General features: G+C 55.0%; 1 protein-coding gene across 1 annotated transcript in view; it reads right to left on the reverse strand.

Annotated features, from left to right (window-relative positions):
* The window catches only part of EDAR (ectodysplasin A receptor), a 72,672-nt gene extending 50,400 nt beyond the window's left edge, over positions 1 to 22,272 (reverse strand). The window contains exon 1 of the mRNA XM_062208808.1: positions 22,226 to 22,272. The gene's annotated coding sequence lies outside the window, so the exon portion shown is untranslated. The remainder of the gene's footprint in view (positions 1 to 22,225) is intronic.
* Between the last annotated feature and the right edge of the window lie 207 nt (positions 22,273 to 22,479).

A 22,479-nucleotide genomic window follows, 5' to 3' on the forward strand; every position in this document is an offset into this window, starting at 1 on the left:
CCGTAAGAAAATTAAATTGGCTTTTAAAGGCCCTTTGAAATGCATTTTCCTAGAGCAGACACCGTAAACTTAAAAAAGTTCCAAACTTAAAAAAGTTTGAATTGAAGAAAACGTCACTTTTGAGGTCATTGTAGGTGCCCCTGCAGTTGTAAGGGGACATTCAGAGGCCTCCTGCCCCCTCACCTAGTGCACCCCAGTGGTTGCACCTTGTGACGTCACAGGATGACAGCACCACACGGTCAAGCGTGGATGCCGACACAGCGGAGGCAGAGAATGGGGGCAGGAGGAGGTGACCTGCAGGCGCCAGGAGCCCTTGCAGCAGCAGAATGAGCCTGCGGCCCCGCGAGATGGAAGACTCCCAGGCTGAGGGTCTCGAGGGACCTGCCAGGGCGCTCTGCCCTTCTCCCGAAAAGCTGTGCTCAGAAGGAGGACAGAGAGGGCTGGCGGTGGACGGAGACGGGGCCAGGGCCAACCCGGTTCTCAGTTTTCGAGTTCCTTTCCTTAACCATCAGTGGAGGCAGTTGAGCTGGGCACCATCCAGCACAGGGTCCCCACCCACGAGTGCCTGCCAGTGCTTGGACTGTGGCTGTGGTGAGGGAGGCGCCGAGCTGCTCACGCAGGTGCATTTAAACAGACAGGCGCGGTGGTGGCTGCCCCATGGGCACTGGGGAAGACTCCTGCCCCCTCTCAAATGCTCTCAGTAGGAACATCTAGGCTTGAGGCCGATGCTGTGGCATAGCAGGTAAAGCTGCGGCCTGCAGTGCCGGCATCCCATATGGACGCCGGCTCAAGTCCCGACTGCCCCACTTCCAACCCAGCTCTCTGCTATGGCCTCAGAAATCAGTAGAAGATGGCCCAAGTTCTTGGGCCCCTGCACCCATGTGGGAGACCTGGAAGAAGCTCCTGGCTTCAGGCTTCAGATCGGTGCAGCTCTGACCATTGCAGTCATTTGGGGAGTGAACCAGCAGATAGAAGACCTCTCTCTGTCTCTGTCTCTCTCTGTCTCTCTGTAACTCTGCCTTTCAAATAAATAAATACATCTTTAAAAAAAAAAAAAAAAAAGAAAAGAAACACCCAGGCTTGTCTACAGGGGACACACTCTGGATTTACTCCTGGGGAAACTGAGGCTCCAGGAGATCCGGGACTTTCCTGAGGCCCTGCTGGTGAGCCAGTGTAGAGCCAGGAGCCGTGGGCCATGTGCTTCTGCACCAGATGGCTGTCTTCCTCCTGCGACGCCACGGCACAAAGCACTGCCACAAACTAGCGGTGGTAGACAAGAACGCCGGCATAGCACTGTTCATCCTGCTCCTACACGGGACAGGAAACCCAGAATACAGGCAATAAAAGCCCGCATTCTATCTAAAAGGGAACCAGGCACTGAAAAATAATCTACAGTAACTGAAATGAGGATGAGTCATTTATTATTCAAAGAAGCAGGTTCCCGGGCAGGTGTTTTGTTCAGATGCTGCTTCGGATGCCTGGCTCTGCTTCTGACTCCAGCTTCCTGCTAGTGCATGCTCTGGGAGGCAGTGGTGATGGCCCAAGGACTTGGGTTTCTGCCATCAACGTGGGAGACCTGGACTCTTGGGTCTGGCTGACAAAGACCTGGCACTTGGGGAGTGCATGTGCGGATGGAAGACCTCTCTCTCTCTCTCTCTCTCCCTTTCTCTTTTTCTCTCTCTCCCTCTCCCTCTCTCTCTCTCTGCCTTTCAAATACAACAAACATAAATAAAGAATAATAAAAAGAGAACCTGGCTCCTGTGAGCAAACGGAACAGCAAATGGCACAGCCATTCTGGGAACCAAGAGTACGGAACACGAGTCCAGAGGGAGCCTCACAGTGCCCGATCCCACACCTCTGTTAGGTCAGGTTCACATTCACTAAGCGGTCGGTTTCCACCAAGAGACCAAGTATTTCCAAAGACCTCCACAGAACCTCAGACACACACAAGATACTTACAAGAAATAATCCTTGTGGCATGAAAAAAAAAAAAAGATTTAACAATAGCACATTTAGAATAAAGAACAATTTATTCACTCTAGGTCAAGTTCAACTGAAAATTGAGAAGTATGTCTTAATAACCAAAAGCTTTTTACATTTAATACACAACCTGCCAATTTTAGGTGAGCTTCCTAAAAATACACTCTTTATTTCATGTTCTGTCAAGCATTTTTTTTTTTTTCATTTGTGCCACCAGATCAGCTAAAGAGAGGGAGGGGGTGTGTGTATGAAGGGTGATGACGGCTTTGCCATCAACTAGACTGTCACACTCACGTCTCCTAAGGACAAGAAACATCCCACCTGGCCCCAGACACAGGTCTTCCAGCAAGACAAAGGAACTACAAACAAGACCCCTGGAAGGTTCTCACCCCATAAGGATTCTCTCCTGAGCGCCACAGGACTTAGGTGGCTCTGGGGTTTTCCTCTTACCTTTGGATGTCTGGGCACTTGCTTCATGCTCTCGCCACCGGTGGCTGCTCCAGTGCAGGGGCTCTGGCCCTTCCTGGGGTTTATGGTAATTGGGTGTTTGATGTCGGGGAGGTGTGGCCGCTCAGTGCATTGGCAGGGGAAGAGAGGAGGCCGGGGTTTATCACATCACAGAGGAAATTCAATATCGAGGCCTTTCATGTGCACAGCCCCCTCCACCTTTTGCTTCTGAACCCCTTCACCCCCAGGCAAAGATGTATTTCCTGAAAACTGGAAAAACCAGGTGCTATCAGCCTCCAATCAGCGCTCATTAAATTCAGTTATAAAACTCGGGCCCAGTTTTCTTATCTGCAAGCAACACCTTCCACTTTCCAGCTGGGGCTCCTGACATGCGCACTGCAAACCTCTGACATCACCACATCCTGTCTCCTGCACTTCACAGCCCAAGCTCCTGGTAAGAAAGCCCGCAGGACGAGAGGGTGGCGTTTGGATCAAACTGACTCTGGAGCAGCCCTCTCCTCCATCCCTGTGTTACACTTCAACAACTCAAAGGCGTACGTGTGCAGCCTTTTACTAGCTGGTCAAGTTCCCTCTTTCTTATTTGTATGATTAATACAGAGGCCCCGACCTAGGACGGTTTGACTTACAACTTTTTCGACTTTAGTGACAGAGAGAAATGTGTTCAGTAGAAACCATGCTTGGAGTTCGGGTTGTTCCTTGGCCAGCGCTGAGCGGTCTGCTCCACTCTGGCAATGCTGGGCAGGGTAGGGGCAGCTCCCACCAGCCCGCGGTCACGAGGGGGACCTCACCGGCCCGAGGTCTGTAGCGCACAGTGCTGGGAAGCTCAATAGGTCAGGTTGACGCGGTGCATCTTCGACTTACAATGCTTTCAACTCAACCACAGGCGTATCACGACACAATCCCATCTGTTAAGTCAATCAGAGGGTTGACTTGGGGGTGAAGGGTGTAGCAGTTACTGTAAGACAGGCAGGAAGTCGCTCCCAAACTTTAAGGAGTGAGTGGCACTGGAGGCCCTGCAGACATTGAGCCTTTGGGGTGACTCCTCCTGGGGCACAGGAAATCCCGTTAGGCCACCCATGTCTCACTGGGCCCGGTGCAGTGTGGGGAGCCTGCGACCTCACCACACATTGTGCCCATGAAGAAGAGGTCATGTCCGTACGGGCAGTGGAGTTCTACTCACTTAGGAAGGGAGCCCCTCTTGTTGCGGGCACCCCTCCTCCCCCGCAACAGCAATCGAGACAGACTTCCAGGAAACGCGGTGCCTGGGAGGGGAGCCCGATGGAGGGGTGACCTTCCTCTCTGGACCGGAGGGCGCTGACCATGCATGGCCCACCCCGTCTTGTCAGCAAGCAGGACACACACCTGTACAGACACAGCAGGCCAAGTGCAGGGGCTGGGGAGGGGTACGCCCTGCTTCCCCCCTCCCACCCCGTGACCATCAGCTGTGGGTTCATATTCCAGAGGGAAACACAGCAGAGGGCTACCAGAGGCCAGCATCTTCTTTCACTTCAGTTGCGGGTGTTTTCCCCCAGGGCTGCAGCGTGGACGAGGGCTGCAGGACAGGGAAGGAGAGGAGGAAGGAGGCCTGCCTGGCTCCAGGCTTCACAGGGAGTGACCGCAACTCCCCCGCCTTTTTATCCTTCTCCTCTCATGAGGCCTGAGTGCAACCAGCGACCTCCTGATTTTCCTTCCCCCAAAAGCGGCTGCACAAACTTGAAAAGGAACCCGTGGCTGTCGGGTCCGGGAGGCTGCTGCGCCTCGGTAGAAACAATTTAAGATGAGTTTGATCCCTTAACTGCTTCAGTGTCGCTTCCTAAGCCCTGTCCCCGTTCCCTCAAAGCTCCCGCTAACACAACCCATCGGTAAACGAGACGGCGGATTTCTGTCTGTTTGGGCTTTCACACGCGGGTATCTGTTGAAAGAGGAGTGAGACCCCACCAAGATAAATGTCTCTTCAGGGAACAACGTTACTGAGAGCACGGACTTCACGGATACAAAGGGTGGAAAACCCTGGGGATTAGGGAGTCTAAGACCCTGTCAGAGCCAGCTTTGCAGAGACACACGGTCCCGCCCAGCCGCAGTGAGGCGAGCAGCCAGAGCCCCGGGAAGGGCAGCGGTGCGCATGCTCAGACGCTTCCCGGCTGGGCGGGTGGTGCAGGGATGCGCCAGTGTGGCCACTCACAGGGGCTCTCCCCGTGTGCCAGGACTGCAAGTGGCCGGCACGGAGCCCAGGGCCGCACGTGGGCAACTTGCCCCATTTTCACAGCGATCACACACGCAGGCACCTCCGTCCTGTCACTGTAGCGCACACCTGTTTCTCTCCAAAGCCTGGTCCCTGTGCAGGTGGCACCAGTGGCACCTGGAGCCTGGTGGGGGTGGGGGCATTGCAGGGTCTGGGCCCTGTCCAGTCCAGATCACTTAATTAGATTCCCAGGTGACTCAGCTCCACATTAAAATGTGCGATGAAACGGTTTACAGCTCAAGCCATGGCTTTCTTCTTCTTTTTTGGATTATGTGTCCTTTATTAGTTAATTATACATGCAAATTCTTAAAGAACTTTCTGGACAACGCATGCTATCTTTTAGTTCCTTTTATCCCTGAGTTCCTGGAGTGTCCTACCCTGAGATGAAATAAGCAACATGCACTTATTGATGGTGTGAAACCCTTTCGGTGGCTGACAGCTCTGCAAGCCAGGGTTGTGCGCTTGCATTGTTGACGGGGCCTTCTCCTCAGTGTCCTAACCACGAAGGGTTAACGCGAGCCACGAGGGCCCCCGTGGCTTGCTGAGGGGGAGCAGAAGGCTCTGACAGGTACCCGCAGCGGTGCTCCCTACCACGGCTACAGCGGGTAGTGAGCCGGCACCTCCCACGCACCACTGCACTCAGAACTCACCCGTTTTATTCTGGGTTGCCTCCAGCTAATGCTTCACCCTGATCCAATCCATTCAAGGCTGGGGATGAGGCCACGTGGAAGGAAGCGAGCCTAGGACTTAACTGCTTTGACTTTGTGACGCACTAGCTGGCCACGGTCCAGTCCCTGGGTTAGCTTGCAGATTTTGGTCTCGTAAAAAAAGACAGCCCCAGAGGTTATAACTTCATTGCTCTGCAGGACCTGAAGTGGTGTTATTACTCAAATGTTCTTTGACACATGCCTCTCGCCATCCAGGTCCTCGGGTGCCCCTGGAAGCGAGGTGGCCACCTTGCAGGCTCCCTCCCTGAAGGAGGTCTGTGTTGAAGACAGATGCCTGATGAAGAAACAGCCTCTGGGTCCCTGGCTGTGCTCTCTCGTCAGGGATGGCCCCGGGCTCTGAGAACAAGCTGTCGGACGAGGCCGCCTGCAGGTGCGCGTGCCGCACGGAGGCACGAGGCCCGGGTGAGTGTGCCGGTGTCCTTTCTTTTAACACCCATCTCATGCTTTTCAGGTGTGCCTGTGGACGCGGTCTTTCCAAGACCTCATTGAAAATCACCCGTTTTTTCCCTTGGCATTGCTTCTGCTGCTGTTGGTGTGTAGGACCCAGGATGAGACGGCTAAAGACAGAAGGCTCTTCAGGGAGAAGAGCAGGTGAATCCACGAATCACCCACCACTCAGGGGTTTACAGAGGTGGCCACCAAAGTTGCAGGGGTCCTGGCTTTGGGCGGCAGCGTGGTGTCAGCACAGAGCAGTTACAGTGCAGTTCAGTGAGGCTGTGATGTGGGGGTGGTCAGTGGCATTTCAGCTCTCAAGATTTCTTTTTTCTCTCAATTGAATTTTGGATGAGGGATGGGAATTTTACCTTGAGGCACTTAGAGAAGAGGTATTTATGAAGTGCCCACTAAATGCACAGTGCTATGTCAATGCTGAAAGACATACAAAGAAAGGGAAGGATGAGTGAGCCTCGCTCCCTGGGCCTCAGCGTCTGGCCAGAGAGCCGGGAGCGCCTGCAATGACGTGGGGCAGGGGGCAGGAAGAGCAAAGAGCTCCAGGGACACCACCCCTAGGGAGCCAGGAAGGGGCCAAAGCCTTTGATTGACTGATTGACTGATTGCAGAAATAAACATGTCGTTTTGATCTCCATTTTCCCATGAATGTTTTGAGGTCCCCCATAAAAATACAGTGAAAGGAAAAGGGGGGGTTTGCTGGTGGGACCACCGAGGTGAGGCTCAGGTCAAGCTGAGCCAGATCTGGCTCTTTGGCCATTGTGGGGTCTCATCCGGGGGCCTGTGGCAGGGAGGAAGGCCAAGTGGCAGGTGCACCTGCTTCTGCAGAACCCCACTGCCCAAACCTCACTGCAGGAAGATGAGCAACGCCTGGGAGCTCCTTAGAGCAGAGAAACCTCAGGCCCCACCCCGACTGGCCAGGTCAGCGTCTGCCTTTCGCAGGGTCCCCAAGGCACCACCAGGCGTTTGGATGAGGAACCTTCTCAGGACCATTCCTCCATGTAGGATGGTGCATCGGGTCAGAGCGGGGAAGGACCAGGAGCTGGGAGTCCAACCATGAGTCTGGGGTGTGAGATGAGGGGTCCCTGCTGCCACATCAGCCTGGGTGCCCTAAGGGGCTCCCCAGGAGCTAAGGGGGCACCTGAACAGGCTGTGAAAGCCAGGTTGGGCCCAGAGGGGGACGGGAGCACGGTGGCCCACACACAGCACAGCCCGGGAGGCGTGCTTAGTTCTAAGGGAAAGAGAGGAACCAGGGCAGGGGGCTGGGGTGGAAGCCTCCGGCTCCTTCCTGCTGGGGTGAGGAGGGGGGCCCTGCAGGGAGAACAGGGACACCGTAAGCAGCGAGAGGAAGAAAGCGGAGCAGTGGTCACTGGAGTGTTTCCCGGGAAGGAGTTCCGAGGAGAATCTCCATAAGCCTGGAATTTCATACCACGAAAACCAAGTTCAGAAACCACACGGCAATTTGTTAGTGGTGCTCACAGACACAGGCTCAGCGAACAATACCTGCTTCAGCTGGGGAATAGGCTACGAGACTGCGTGAATAGGAGTGACAGATCTGCTAATTCTTTGCTTTCCCTGTGGATATAAGCTCCGTTGGGCAGAACAGCCCGGCTTGCGAAAGACTGCCAAAGACCACACATGGTCTGGATTTCCCGCCGCCTCCCGCTGTGCTGACCAGAGGGAGGGGGGAAGCAGTGTGTGGGGGGGTGAGTACAGAGGTCCCCCCGCTCTTGGACTCCCGCCCCAGGCCCTGGGGGGGCTGCTGACGCACCTGTGCTTGCCGGCCCTTGCAACTGGACGTGGCCTGGCGTGGGCTGCAGGGCCCTTTGTGTTTCTGTTCCTTTCTCCCAGCATGCAGAGCAGGCTCTTCCAAGTGCGGTCTTGGGGTGTATGCATCACTGGGAGTCTGGTAGTGTGGAATAGCAGGCTCTGCCCCAGCACAGGTGCACCGCCATCACACAGTGACTCCTAACCCTGCCTGCCACTGGTGTGCCAGAGCCGTTTGTGAAGGCTGGGGTACCCGGGCTCCACCCTAGATCAATCACAGGGGTCCCTCTTCACCTGTAGTATGAAGACCCCCATTCTGAGACCCCCAGTGCATGTCTGTAATCGCAGAGAGCATCACACCCCGTACATATTGTGTTTTTGTCCCAATTGTACATACTGGTGATAAAGCTTAATTTATAAACTAGGCACAGTAAAAGATGAATAGTAATAATAAAAAGAATAAGTATAACAATATACTGTAACAAAGTTCTGTGAATGTGGTCTCCCTGTCCCTCTCTCAAAATATCTCATTGCACTGGATTTTCTTACCATGCTGTGAGCAACGGAAGCCACAGAAACCATGGACAAGGGGAGCCCACTGTAGCTGCAGTTCCTGGGGGCGCCCGGCCCCAGTGTTTCTTGAGCCTCTTGGGGCATTCTGGAAGGGGGCTGCCCACAAGGCGAGGATGGAGCTAGGCTCAGTCAACAAGCTCAGGGGACGAACGGATGATGAGGGAGGCACTCAGGGATCCGATCCAATCTCATTTTACGGAAGGAGAAACAGGATCCAGGCGGTTGGAGTGATTTGCTCAGGGTCGCCCAGGAGTTCAAGACAAGCTGGTGTCAAACATCGGGTGTGGAGGGTTAACACATGCACAAGTCCTTTGACACTGGCTGCAGAAGGCATGCCTCATTCCTTTCCCCGTGAGTGTGGCTCGGTTCTTTCATTTTAATTTGACTAATTAATTAGCCTATACACTTGAGAGGAGGAGGAGAGGGAAGAGGAGGAGAGAGAGAGAGAGAGAGAGAGAGAGATATCCACCTACTGATTCACTTCCCAAATGCGCTGGGCTGGGCTAAATGCAGGAGCTGGAAACTCAGTGCAAATCTCCCATGTGGGTGGCAGGGATCCAATTACTTGAACCATGCCCTGCTGCCTCCCAGGGTGTGCATTAACAGGAAGCTAGAATCAAGAGTGGAGCCAGGACCCAAACTCAGTCACTCCAATGTGGGATACCAGCAGCTTAACCAGTATCTGAACCACTAGGCTAAATGCCCACCCTATGACTGGGTTTTAGGGACTCACTGTAACCACTGGACAAGGAGCAGGCGAGAACGGATCACGACAGACCCTGTAGCTCCTCCCCAGCTGTGGGACACTCAAGCAGGAAGGGAGCCTCACACAGCCAGGACTGGAGGGCTCCTGCCAGCAGCCATGGGAGTGCCCTCTGTGGGTCCCTGTCACGCAGCAACACCTTGAGTCCACAGCTGTTTCAGCCACGCCCCAGTGGCACTTGATCCACGTGGTGCCCGCTGCTGGGCCGCAGAGCCCCAGTTCCTGAGAGGCCGAGGGTTTAGACAACACAATGACCGTGAAACCAGAGAGGCAGGCGCGGGCATGGCGTGGTGGCCCAGCCCAAGCCCGCACAGTCACGCTGTGGTGCCCTCGCCCCGCGGGCACCCACCCAGCCCTCTGGCTGGCTTCTGAGCCAACATTCCTGCCCCTGCCTTCTCCAGCCTGCCAGGCCGTGGGAGTGCTAGGGCACGGCCGGGTCAGGTTGCGACGGTGGAAGCGGCCTGGGACACAGGCCGCAGGCAGCCCTAGGTCTGGGGTGATGTCTACCTCGCCCTGCATACCAACTGTTGGCAAAACCAGTGTCAGGGCCGGCGCCACGGCTCAATAGGCTAATCCTCCGCCTGCGGTGCCGGCACACCGGGTTCTAGTTCTGGTTGGGGCGCCGGATTCTGTCCCGGTTGCCCCTCTTCCAGGCCAGCTCTCTGCTGTGGCCAGGGAGTGCAGTGGAGGATGGCCCAGGTCCTTGGGCCCTGCACCCCATGGGAGACCAGGAGAAGCACCTGGCTCCTGCCTTCGGATCAGCGTGGTGCGCCGGCCACAGCGGCCATTGGAGGGTGAACCAACGGTAAAGAAAGACCTTTTTCTCTGTCTCTCTCTCTCACTGTCCACTCTGCCTGTCAAAACAAACAAACAAACAAACAAACAAACCAGTGTCTGAACAGAGCCAGGGGAGTCTCTCTGAAACACTGCTTGTCACTGTGCCAGGAACTGCACTGGACTGAGGTCTTGTCTGGCTGATCTGAAAATGGTGACCCATCAACCAACCCCAGCTGATCTGTCAATCACCCAACCATGACCCAGGCCCAAGAAACAGACGCTGTGACTCCGAGGGGGTGGGCAAGAACATGTCCTCTGCGGGGGTGTCCGCCTGTGCGCGTCCCTCTCCAGCCACACCACCCTCCCACACCAAGGCTTCCTGTATTCTCCCCTTTGCCCTCCTGCCTTTTTGTTTCCAGAGCTTTCTAAGCCGGGCATGCCCAGAACAAGGCAGCTTGTTTTCTGAGCCCCAAGTTCCCTACGAGGACGTCTCACCAGGCATGCGTGATGCTACCTCCCTGGTTTCTGTGGGAGCTTAGCGGTCCCAGGGTGCAGCCATTAGCCCCCGAGCCCCAGGGGCCGGCACACACAGCCTCATTGCTGCATCCCAGGGCTTTCCAGTGCCTGAGGACTTCTTGGCCCAAATCCCGCAGAACCGGCCCTGCTGTGCTCCAAGCACGGCCCCCTAGAATTCTCGGTACCTTCTGCCCTCTGCCAAGGGGCTGGCTTCCTCTAGGGGCAGCACGAGGGGTGCACGTTCCTGAGAGACCACAACACGCCGGGTGCTGACCACTGCGTGTTCAGAGGACTTTATGACTCCCAAACCTGCACACTATTTGCTGGGGCCATAAGCTTGTTTTCCATCTCATGGTAAGAAAAATAGAGCATCAGATTTCTCACAAGCCCCTTAACATGGGGCCTTGGGGATGCCTCGCTGGCCTTTGGTTTTATGTAAATAACGACTTCTGGCGGCATTCAAGTTCAGGTTCACAGGACATTTTCAGCGCATGGCACCCGGTATCCACAAAGTAGGGAGCTGCAAAGGTCACTGCACAACGTCACAAAGGACACTGCAACCTCACCAGTGTCCCCACCACTGGGAGAACACGGCCTCCTTGTCCACTCACTCTCCACTTAGGGACAATGGAGGAAATCAAGGTGCCACGTGTTGACTATGTTCCATGTCAGGTGCCCTCTTCACAAGTGTTATTTTAATCCTTACAGCACCAAAGCAAAGAAGATTCCCATTTTACAGATAAAGGAGTTGAGGCTTTGGGCCAGTGCTGTGGCTTAGTGGGTAAAGCTGCCACCTGCAGGGCTGGCATCCCATATGGGCGCCGGTTCAAGTCCTGGCTGTTCCACTTTGATCTAGCTCTCTGCTATGGCCTGGGAAAGCAGTAGAAGATGGCCCAAGTCCTTGAGCCCCTGCACCTGTGTGGGAGACCTGAAGGAATCTCCTGGCTCCTGGTTTCAGATTGGCATAGCTCAGCACAACTCCAGCTGTCCGTTGCAGCCAACTGGGGAGTGAATCAGCAGACAGAAGACCTCTCTCTCTCTCTCTCTCTCCCCTTCTCTCTCTGTGTAACTCTTTCAAATAAATAAATAAATTTTAAAAAAGAGAGAAACAGAGACTCAGTGGGAGGAGGAGCTGGGAAGTGCAAGGCTGGAGTCCGACTCCTCCCACACATGAGCCTCACCTGGCACGCCAGGCTACCTGTGGCCCGCACGCTGGGGCTCTGGAGCAGACGAAGGGTTCAGCAGCCACAGCCCACAGTCCTCTGCGCTGCCCAGGCAGCCTCTGCGCATGCTCTCTCATCAGGAACCTCGGCACTCTCCCGAGTGGCCTGGGCGAGTGCAGTGAGGATCCTGACTGTGGGTGATGGCATATGATGGTGCAGCACCCTAGGAGCTGCTTGCAGGGGAGCGAGTGCTTCCGCAGGCAGGGATGGCAGCTGGGCCTTAGGTGAGAGGTGCAGAGTGGGTACCCTGCTGCTGTCCCTCCCCTGCCCTCTCCTCCCACCAAGGGGGCCTGTGGGTGGGTGCAGCCCAGCAAGTTGGTCCACAGCAGGAGGGAAGAGGGCTGGAGTTTGCTTTCCCATTTGTTAAGACATTCCATGAGTGTGATGGAGCTGTCACACGGAGGGGAAGCAACACGGCCGCCCTGCTGGTGACTGAAGTCCACGCTGCGTCCCCAGAGCCACGCTTTTCACAGACATCACTGTCCTGCCCCGGGACCCCTCAGGGTGCCGCAGCCACACCCTCCGGCCCCCGGCTGTGATCCTCTCCGTGTCCCCTTGTCTCTGGTGACCTTCCGAGGTTTGAGGAGCACTGGCCAGGCGTTTGGCAGGCTTTGCTGATGTCTTCTCCTGGCCCAGCAGGGTTATGGTGTGGTCAGGGCAAGGGTGCACACCGGCAACAAGACTTGCCCCCGCTGCTGACTGGACTACTGGCCGAGGAGGCGTCTGTGGGTCTCCCCCTGCCTTCCCATAATGCGCTCTTTGGGGTCTCCGGGTGCAGCCCACGCGTGGGTGGGGAGTGATGCTCCACCTCTGAGGGGGTGAGCAGCCACACATGTGACTTGGGATTCTGCAGGGAGACCTGCCTCTTCTCCACCTGTTATTCATTCATTCAAGCATGTATTTAAATCACATGGGCATCGATTTTAAGCTCTGGCTTATAAGCTCCTACTATATGATTTGTTTATTTAAATTTTTATTTGTTTGAAAGGCGCATGCACACACACACACACACAGAGAGAAAGTCCCATCCATTGTGCTCCCCAAAAGCACAGCCATGGTGGGCCAGGCTGAAGGCAGGAGCTGGGAACTCCATCCTGAGTCTCCCCCATGGTGGCAGGGACCCAGCCACTTGAGCCACTGTCACTGCCTCCCTCGGTGCACGTTAGCAGAAGCTGGAATAGGGAGTGGAGTTGGGACTCAAACTCAGGCACTCAGAATTGACGTGCAATGTGTCTGCCTGATGTTGTCGCTCAAACGGCTCCAGCTTTGGTGGCTGGGAGTTCTTTCCGTTGGTTTCCGTGTCCCCTTTGACTTACCCCATGTTTCTCCTTCCTCCCTCAAGAACCCTGCCTTTCAGAGGGCATTCTGCCCCTAGGGAAGTGACGCCAGGTCTGCCGTAGGACTTGGCGCATCTGACATCCTTCACTCCCAAACCTGTGTCCTGCCCGAGAGACACTTCCATGTCTCCTTGGAAGTCTCTTGTTCCGGCTGCTGACCCAGCCAGGAGACACCTGAGGCCTCCAGAGCTGGCCATGGGCATGCGTGTCTGTGAGTTTGCAGGGTCAATGGGCTTTTCACAGAGACACTGACACTGGGAGGGGACCAGTGCCAGAGGAGCCCAAGGGCCCAGGACAGGGCTGTAGGGGTTATCTCTCTGCTCTGCATGTACAAGACGGGGGCCATCACCTCCACCAGAACAACCACAGGTGTCTTTTTAGACACCACTGGGGACAGCATTGTGGTGCAGTGGGTTAAAGTCACCGCCGGTGATGCCAGCATCCCATATAAACATCAGTCTTGAGTCCTGGCTCCACTTCCCATCTAGCTCCCTGCTAGTGCTCCTAGGAGAGCAGAATATTGGCCCAAGTACTTGGGTTCCTGCAATCTATGTGGGGAACCTGGGTGGAGTTCTTGGTTTCTGGTTTCAGCCTGGCCCAGCCCTGGCTGTTATGGTCATTTGAGGAGTGAACCAGTGGATGTAGGAGCTTGCTCTCTCTCTCCCTTTCAAATAAATAAATCTTTTCTTTTTTTTTAAACCAACCGCTCGTGTTCGACACCCAGAAGGATCTAGAAGGGTGTCAGAGAAGCATTTGAAGGGAAAGTTCACTTCTAGGTTCTGAACTCTGGTTCCATGGACTCCTGCAGGTCCCAGTCATGCTCGTCTCACTAGGTGGCCAGGGCTCCCTTTAGAAATTCACAAAGAGATTAAACTTGCAGATTCTGGGTACCTTGGTTTATCTGCCTGTCTGTCATACTGTCAGCATCTCACAATGTCCTTAACAGGGCGCTCAGGGCCCCTGAGACGCACAAGGGACATGCGAGGACTGCTCATGCGTGCTGGGCACAGGCTCCTCCGCTGGCTGGCGGGTGGCAGTGGGTCTCCTGGGCTGAAGTTTAACTGGATCTGAAGTTTAACTGTTCCAGCGGTAAACTGGTTAGAGCCTGAGATGCAGGAAGTCCGGTCACAGGAAATGGGTTCTGAAGTGCCCGTCACCCCAGCGCCCAAGGCTGGAGTGCTCCAGTGTGGCGTCTGGGATATAAGCAGGAGGGCATCCACGGATTTGTGAGCACAGCCCAGACCTGGCCAAACTCCCCCGGAGAATCAGCCACACCAGAGCCAGGAAAGCAGACCACGTGAAGGCGAGTGAACATTTCCGGAGGAAGTCTTAACCCACCGGGTGGGTCCCAGCAGGGGACCGGTTTCTCCCAGTGAGGGCTTGGGGGCTGCTCAGTGGGTGCATAGTGGCACCTCCAGGGCTCAGGGGTCCACTGGGTGAGCAGAATGCCACCCCCAGTAAGTCCAGCGTTGCAGACGGAGCCGTGCGGCCCAGGACAGGGTGGCAGCTCCTCCCTGCCGGCAGCACTGCAGCGGCCCAGAGGTTCAGCCCGAGCCTCTGAACAGCGCTTTCTGCTCCCGGTTAAAGGCAGATCTGCAGCTTAGACCCCAGAAGTGCAAGGGCAAAGGGGTCACTCAGCTGGAGAAGTTTACACCAGATTTGCCTCTTCCTTTGGATCAATCCAGGACCCCTCCATCACCTTCATGGGCAGGGCAGAGCCAGGCAGCTGCCACCTATCACCCCAGCCTGGTCAAAATGCCTCCTAAACCACATGCACCACACACATAGACATACATGCAGACACATACACAGATACACACCCATGTATCACACACAGATACACACAGACTCAGAGACACACATGTGGACACACCAACACATGCACCACACACAGAGACACACATGCAGACACATACACAGATACACACCCATGTATCACACACAGATACACACAGACTCAGAGACACACATGTGGACACACCGACACATGCACCACACACAGAGACATACATGCAGACACATACACAGATACACACCCATGTATCACACACAGATACACACAGACTCAGAGACACACATGTGGACACACCGACACATGCACCACACACAGAGACACACAGATGCACACATGCAGACACTTGCACACAGATATGCACATATGTATCACACAGAGATACACACAGAGACATACATGCAGACACATAGATACACATAGGCACAGAGACACATGCACCACACACACAGAGACACATGCACACAGATACACACATATGTATCACACAGAGACATACATGCAGACACATACAGACACACACAGGCACAGAGACACATGCACCACACACACAGAGACACACAGATCACACATGCAGACACATGCACACAGATACACACACATGTATCACCAGATACACAGACACACACAGACACAGAGACACACATGCAGACACACAGACACAGAGACACACACATGCAGACACATGCACACAGATACACACACATGTATCACAGACACACAGACACACATAGACACAGAGACACACACATGTATCACAGACACACAGACACACACAGACTCAGAGACACACACATGTATCACAGACACACAGACACACACAGACTCAGAGACACACACATGTATCACCAGATACATAGACACAGAGACACACAGATGCACATATGCAGGCACATGCACAGATACACACACGCATCACACACATACACACAGACTCAGAGACACACATGCAGACACACAGACACAGAGACACACACATGCAGACACATGCAGAGACATACACATTTATCATACACACAGATATACAGACTCAGAGACACATACAGACACCCAGACACATGCAGACACACACAGATACAACACAACCAGATATACACACAGACACATGCACATAGATACACACAGGCACACAGATACACATGCCTAGAGACACAGACACAGATACACACAGACACACAGATACACACAGACACACAGATACACATGCCTAGAGACACAGACACAGATACACACAGACACACAAACACACAGATACACATGCCTAGAGACACAGACACACAGAGACACACAGACACACAGATACACGCAGACACACAGACACACATGCCTAGAGACACAGACACACAGAGACACAGAGACACACAGACACACGCAGACACACAGACACACAGAGACACACAGACTCACAGAGACACATGCTGGCACACACACAGACACACATGTAGACACACAGATACAGATACACACAGATACACACACATACATGCACTACACACATAAGCACATGCAGACACATGCACACAGATTACACAGAGACATACATGAAGACACATGCACACACCCAGACAGACACAGACCCATGAAGTGGGGCTGTGTCAGAGGCGGTGGGGCTCCGGGCAGGGCAGCTGCAGAGGCATGGGGTAGAGCAGAAGTCCTCTCCTCACCTGCAGTGTGTGTGTGGGCAGAGGGAGGGCTCTGTGGAGCTGGGCAGTGCATCCCACACGATAAGGCAGGAGCCTTCAAGATGTGGTCGGCTGGCTTTGCCCTCAGCTCTGGACCTTGCTCCTTGAGCAGTTTCTTCACCTGGACCATCAGATACGACAAGCTTCCAGGGTGCACACAACACAGGGAAGGTTGGGGCTCGCTCTGTGCCCGGTGCTCTGCCATGGAGGACATGGCACTTCGATAGAATCGTAGTGCGGAGTGGTGGGGTCGGTGCTGTGCGGTTCGGCTGCCTCTTGCATGACCGGCCTTTCTGGGCATGAACAGATGGCTCTACCCTGTGCCTTCTCTGTGCCTTGACCCCCAGGAACACGGTCGGCTCTTCTTTTTCTTGAGGAATTCTTACAAAGCTTTGAGCAAGATTTTGAGTCCACTGTCCTACAGCAAATGCGGTGGCTGGCCTCTGAATTAACCCAAAGTCCTCCAGGGGTGGGGGTCCCGGAGGGCTGCTTTCTCCCTGCAGGCCATCAGGGCAAATGTCCTGCTGTCCAGCCCACGCTCCAGCCCAGGACCCGCGCCCCCTGACTTCTACCCGGGAGCCAGGGGACCTCAGACCCTGGGCACTGAGGCCTGCTTCTCCTGTCTGTGATTGATGAAGCTGGAGGCACACACCCGCCTTGGAGACCAGGACACTGCCTTTGCCGTTGTCTCGATTCTGTTCATTCCGTAAACACAAGGAGGAGCTGAGCACTCTACCGCTCCTAGCTTTGCAATCTTCACAAATTAAACATTTACCTTCAAAAGCAACAAGGGCGATAATGATCGGGGCGCTACTCCTGGCTGCGCCCCTCACACAGGCCGGCTGCAGCAGGCGGCGGAGGGCTGTGTGTGGTCTGTTTGGATAATGACTTTTGTGTGCAAACCCCAAGCTGCAAACTGGCAGGGATCGGGGCTGGGGGGCGGGTGTATGTCCTGACTCCCTGAGGTGGCCTCCTCCGTGCAGAAAATGAAGAGCAAAACTGCTCAATGAGGCCCGAGGGGGCTAGGCAGGAGGCCCCCAGTACTGGGACTGGCTCCTTCCACAAGGCCGCCTGGCCAGCCAGGCCCCCGGGCGCTGCTTGCACTAAGCTTAGGACCAGCAGAACCTGCCGGCTCGGAAGAGGCCACCTGGAACCCCAGCTCATCCAAATCGGAGTCTCAAAATATGGCAACCGGCATGCCACTGTGTGGCAGGCAGGACGTGGGTGTGAGCGGCCCCAGAACCACGCTGGGCATTACCAGTCCTGGCTGAACTTCAGCCCTAAGCTCACGCATCGTTTCATTCCCCTCCCCACACCCAAGGTGAAGGCCCAGCCTCCTCTGAGGCTCCAGCCTGGCCTGCTGTGGGTCTGGGTTGCTCCCTGTCCCCCTCTTCCTTCCCTGCTGCTGCAGGGACATCTCAAGTCCACCCTGCCCCAGGGCCTTTGCTCCTGCAGGTCCCTTAGGTTCACTTCCTCACGTCCTCAAGGTCTTTGCTCCAACACCATTTCCCCAAAGGTCCCCCACTCTCAGCAGGTGGCTCTCTCACCTGCCCCACTGTTTCCCAGTGGTACTGGTTTATCTTAGGTTACATGTGTGTTCATGCACAATGGCTTCTCTCCGCACAGTGGACTCTAAGCCCCATGTGTGCATCCCCCCCGCCCCCCATCATCACATCCTGCTCCAGTGCCTGGCACCCAGCAGGTGCTCAGAAATGATTTGCCGAGCGAAGGTCTGTGTAATAAAACCAGCTGGAAACCCTCCCCCCGCTCTCCTGTGCGTGCAGGCTAAGAGCTGTGGCACTGGAGATGGGGCAACAGGGAGACTGTAAGAGGAGAGATTTGCTAATGGTCCGATAGTTGTCAAAACAGTAACCTCTCATTTTCCATTTACAATCTAGTTTTGTGCGTCTTTCTTCTAGCCTAAGAAAAGTGCTTTATAAGAGGATTAAAGTGCTGTTGGCAGCATTATCTCTGTTCTTTTGGGAGACGACTATCTTATTTCAGTGCTGGGGCTCACCTGCTAGTTGCTTGTACCTGGTCAATCCGTGGTAGCAGCTGACAGCATTGGCTGTCAGGGGTCTAGAAACAATACTTGGCTTGATGCCCCCTGGGCTACTGAGAATGATGACATGACTGCGTGTCGCTGCTCTGATGGCCAATTTTGTCGAGACTCACGAGTGGAGGTGCTTTCTGTTGTGGCGGGAGCGGGGGACAGTCTGGCACCCTGGCTTGTGACGGGAGCTTCCTGAGGGCACGGCTGGGGCACCTTCCTGCGTGAGGCTCATTCCCACCCACCGCCTTGCACAGTCTCTGCTTTGAGGGGAATGGGAACAAAGGCTGCCAAGACAGTCACGGCCTAAGTCTGTGTGGGTAACTGTGGGCGGAGCCTAGTGAGGCCGGGGGCCTAAGCACAGAGGGCAGCACCCCAGGTCACATCCAGTCCACCCTGGTAATCTCTGCACACTAACAGGTGTTTCTGCCCCTAGCTCTGACAACGGACACTTGTTTGAGTCTTGACTTAGAGTACTTTTTACTCTTCTATTTGAGAAGGAGAGAGAGAGCAAGAGAGAGAGAAAGAGAGAGAGAGAGCAAGAGAGAGCGAGCTCTCATTTGCTGGTTCACTCCCCAAGTGCCCTTATCAGCCAGGACTGGGGTGGGTTAAAGCCAGGAGCATGGAACGTTCCTAAATGGGGCAGGGGTCCAATTACTTGAGCCATCACCTGCCGTCTGCCAGGGTCTGCACTGGCAGACAGCAAGAGCCAGGTATTGGGCCCAAGCACTGCGATATGGTATGTAGACCTCTTCACTGGTAGGCCCAACACCTGTCCTGGACCTGGGGCACCTTGTCCCCGCTGTGTGACTGCAGCAATGGGTCATCTTTCTCGGATCTGAGGGATATCATTCATTCACTCATTTGTCAGACATATTTTCAAGGGTGACCCGTGATGTGCAGGGGGACGCAGGGTCTGAGGACATGTTGGATTGCAAGATCCCCCCTGCCAAGACTGAAGACAAATCCTTTCCCTTAGCTGTGAATGCACACGGTTCATCACCCTTGGGCCATGCTTTGTGGCTCTCTAAAGACAGCAATGACAAATTGAACATAGCCAAGTCTCATTGTTTGTACAAACAGGAGCCAAGAGGTTATTGGGTGCCTGAACCGCAAGAGCCATTCTGGAAAATTCTCAGTTACTAGACTATGGTTAGGCTCAACCATATATTGCACCTAGATTTGCAAGTTTTCCCTATGCAAAAACTGCAAGTGTTTTAAATACGTCCTCCGTTGGCAAACCTTTACCAGGATGGCTCAGACAGCACAAAACTCAGACTGTGTCCTCGGAGCCCTCCACTCTGGTGAGCACAGCAGGCGAGGAAGGCCTGGGGCTGACACCACCCAGGGAGACCGAGATACAGCAAGGGGAAGCAGTGCTCCCTTCCACACTGCTTGCTCACCTCACGGGGTGACACTGTGGTTCTGGGGGCACTGTCTCCTCATGGGGGCAAACGCATCACTGCAGAGGCTGGGGGTGCAGGTGTTGGTCCCAGCACCTCCAAATGGGTGGGCAGCAGTTTATCTTTCTTGGCTCTATTGTTTTTTTTTTTTTTTTTTTGGGGGGGGATAATCATATTGGGGATTCAAGAAAAGTTCCTGCCTCTGATACATGAATTCAAGAGTAGCATGGTGTGCTCCGATGGAGGCCAACAGGAGTGGCACCCTCAGAGCTGGGGCTGGCTGGAGCTTTTGTTTCCTAATTGATCTAATGTGCTAAGTGAGCTTAATGCAAGTTAATTAATGATGCTATTGGTGGGTGGAATTACCTAGGCAGAGCCTAGAACAGCATCAAAGGAAGGAGCAGGCAGGTGTCGTCCGGGATAATTGAGGAAGCAAGGGCCTGGAGTAAGGCACCCGTGGGATGTGCAGGCAGGCGGCGGGCAGGCCGGGAGGAGGCGAGGCGAACCGAGCCACTTAAGCAGCGAGGCTGACTGCCAACACGCCATCCTGTTACAGCGCCTGTGTTTGAAATTCAGATTTGCTGGAGTCTTTGAAGCTGGGTCCCTGGGCACTTCCTTGAGCATGAATCTCATTCTTTGGAAACCACAAACCTCCCTCACCTGCACCCAGGGAGGAGATGCAAGTTCTCTGGGACCCGAAGAGCTTCTGAGTAGAAGACACGCCTGTGTTACAAGAGTCAACTTGGTCTGCATCCCGAGAAACGGGGATGGGGCCTAGGTCTGTCTGAAGCCTGCACTCCCCACGCCCACCACCACACAGGGGATGTGCCAGGCACAGGGACACACAGTGACTGACGCCTGAGAAAGAAGAGAGCCCCCCCCGCTCGCACACCCCAGCGTTGCAGATATAGATGCTCCTTCACTGACGATGGGGTGATTTCCCATCGTTAAGTGAAAATCAAATAAAAATCACATATCCTAGCACAGCAGCTCAGCACGCGCAGAGCGTCCCTCGTTTTCCTGGTGACGGCAGCAGCTGCCACCGCCCAGCATCCCCAGAGAAGAGGGGACCACAAAGCACTAGCCCAGCAAAGCACCACACTCAGCGTGCCACGTGCAGTTTCTACCGATCGCACATTGTTTTTGTACTTGCACAGAGGCAGCCATCAGACACCAGGGCCATCTACGTGTATCTTCAACAACACAGACATCTCCTCTACAACACTGAAAACCAGAGAGCGGACAGACAGCGAAAGCCCAACCTTCCAGAGAGATTCTGTGTACTTCTCCCCAAAGACAGCCCAGCTCGGTGTCCTTGGGGAGGGAGGGGCACAGCAGAGACTGCCAGTCTTGCCCAGCAGTGAGGGTGCCCACGGGGCAGTGTGCGGATGGAGGCTCGCGCCCCAGTCCTGCTGGGCCACCTTCTTTTTTGGTGGGCTCTGTTGAAACGTATTCTCAAGGCTTCAAGCGGCGGTGACTTGGGAACCCAGAGCAGCAAGCCGGACGGGAGAGAGGCGATGTCTCTCTCAGAGCTTTGAAGTGACTCCCTTTCCCCTTTAGCCCACCAGGACTTTTGCTTCTAGGACAGCTGGAACGAGCTGCAGTTGCACCATTGGTTGGAAAGTGTCTCAGACACTACCGGGTGGCCGTCAGCTGGCCGGCTGGGGAGGAGGGGCTGGCCCTCTCTGCGGCTTGTCTTGGCTGCCCACGTGCGTGCGTCCTGCTCTTGTGCCAGAGTGCCCCTCTGCCCTGCTAATGCGTCCTGCTCTCCACGTGCGCTGAGCTGCCTCTCTCCTGCTCCAGCACGGCACGGCACGGCACGGCACGGCACGGCACGGCAGCGGGTCAGAACCTCAGCTCCGTTTTCCCTGTCCTCAGCCGCGGGCTAGGCAATCAGAGCCGGCTCTTGTGCCTGAGCCTGAATTGCTCTAGGGTCAGGCGTGGAGCGGGATCTCTAGGCTGGAAATGAAAACCGCAGCCGCTACGCACCCCCGACTGTGCGCCTCTCCCCACACAAAGCCGTGGCTGCTGCTCTCAGACTCACTTAAAACCCCACCTGGAAGTCTCAGGGCACGGAGGGCACGAGGGGAGGCAGGTACTGAGTCTGGCTAAAATCCCAGCTACTACTTGCCTTCCCTAGCCAACCAGGCTCAGGGACAAGCTCCAAAAAACACACTTCCATGCTCCCTGGAGGCGGCCCCTGTTTCAACAGCCCAGGTCCTGGAGTTTGGCTCACTACTCAAATGTGCAACCAATAGCAAAGTGGGGTTTCTTCTGTTTTCCCCGAAAACAAAGGAACAATCTCAGGTCTCAGAACTGGTAGTGCAGACCTACAGTAATTGGGGAAGCTTGTTCCAACGCAACCCAAAAATGATATGCATTTAAAAAATGCACTAAAGCTCTTCCCCAGCCTGTGACACCTCGGTCTCTGCCACAGCGCGAGTTCGGAGAATCAAAAGGAAAGGACCAAGGCTTACCTGCTCCCGCGCGAAAGCAGCTTCTAGTCTCCAAGGGAGGTGGGTTGGCGGTGGGGCGGCCAGGTGCACAGGCGGCCGCTGGCAGCGCCCTCAGAAGCCGGCGCACACGTCCCCGAGAGCGGCAGGGGTCCTGAGGACCAGGCACACCTCTCTGCAGTCAGCACCAGTTGCTTTCTGTTTCAAAGGGCTCCCGGGAACTTCGCTGCACTCCTCTGGAGTTTACCGACTTGGTCCTTGCTGGGGGCTTTCCTCGC

The sequence above is a fragment of the Lepus europaeus genome, chromosome 13 (genome assembly GCF_033115175.1).
Source record: "Lepus europaeus isolate LE1 chromosome 13, mLepTim1.pri, whole genome shotgun sequence".
Lineage (NCBI taxonomy): Eukaryota > Metazoa > Chordata > Mammalia > Lagomorpha > Leporidae > Lepus > Lepus europaeus.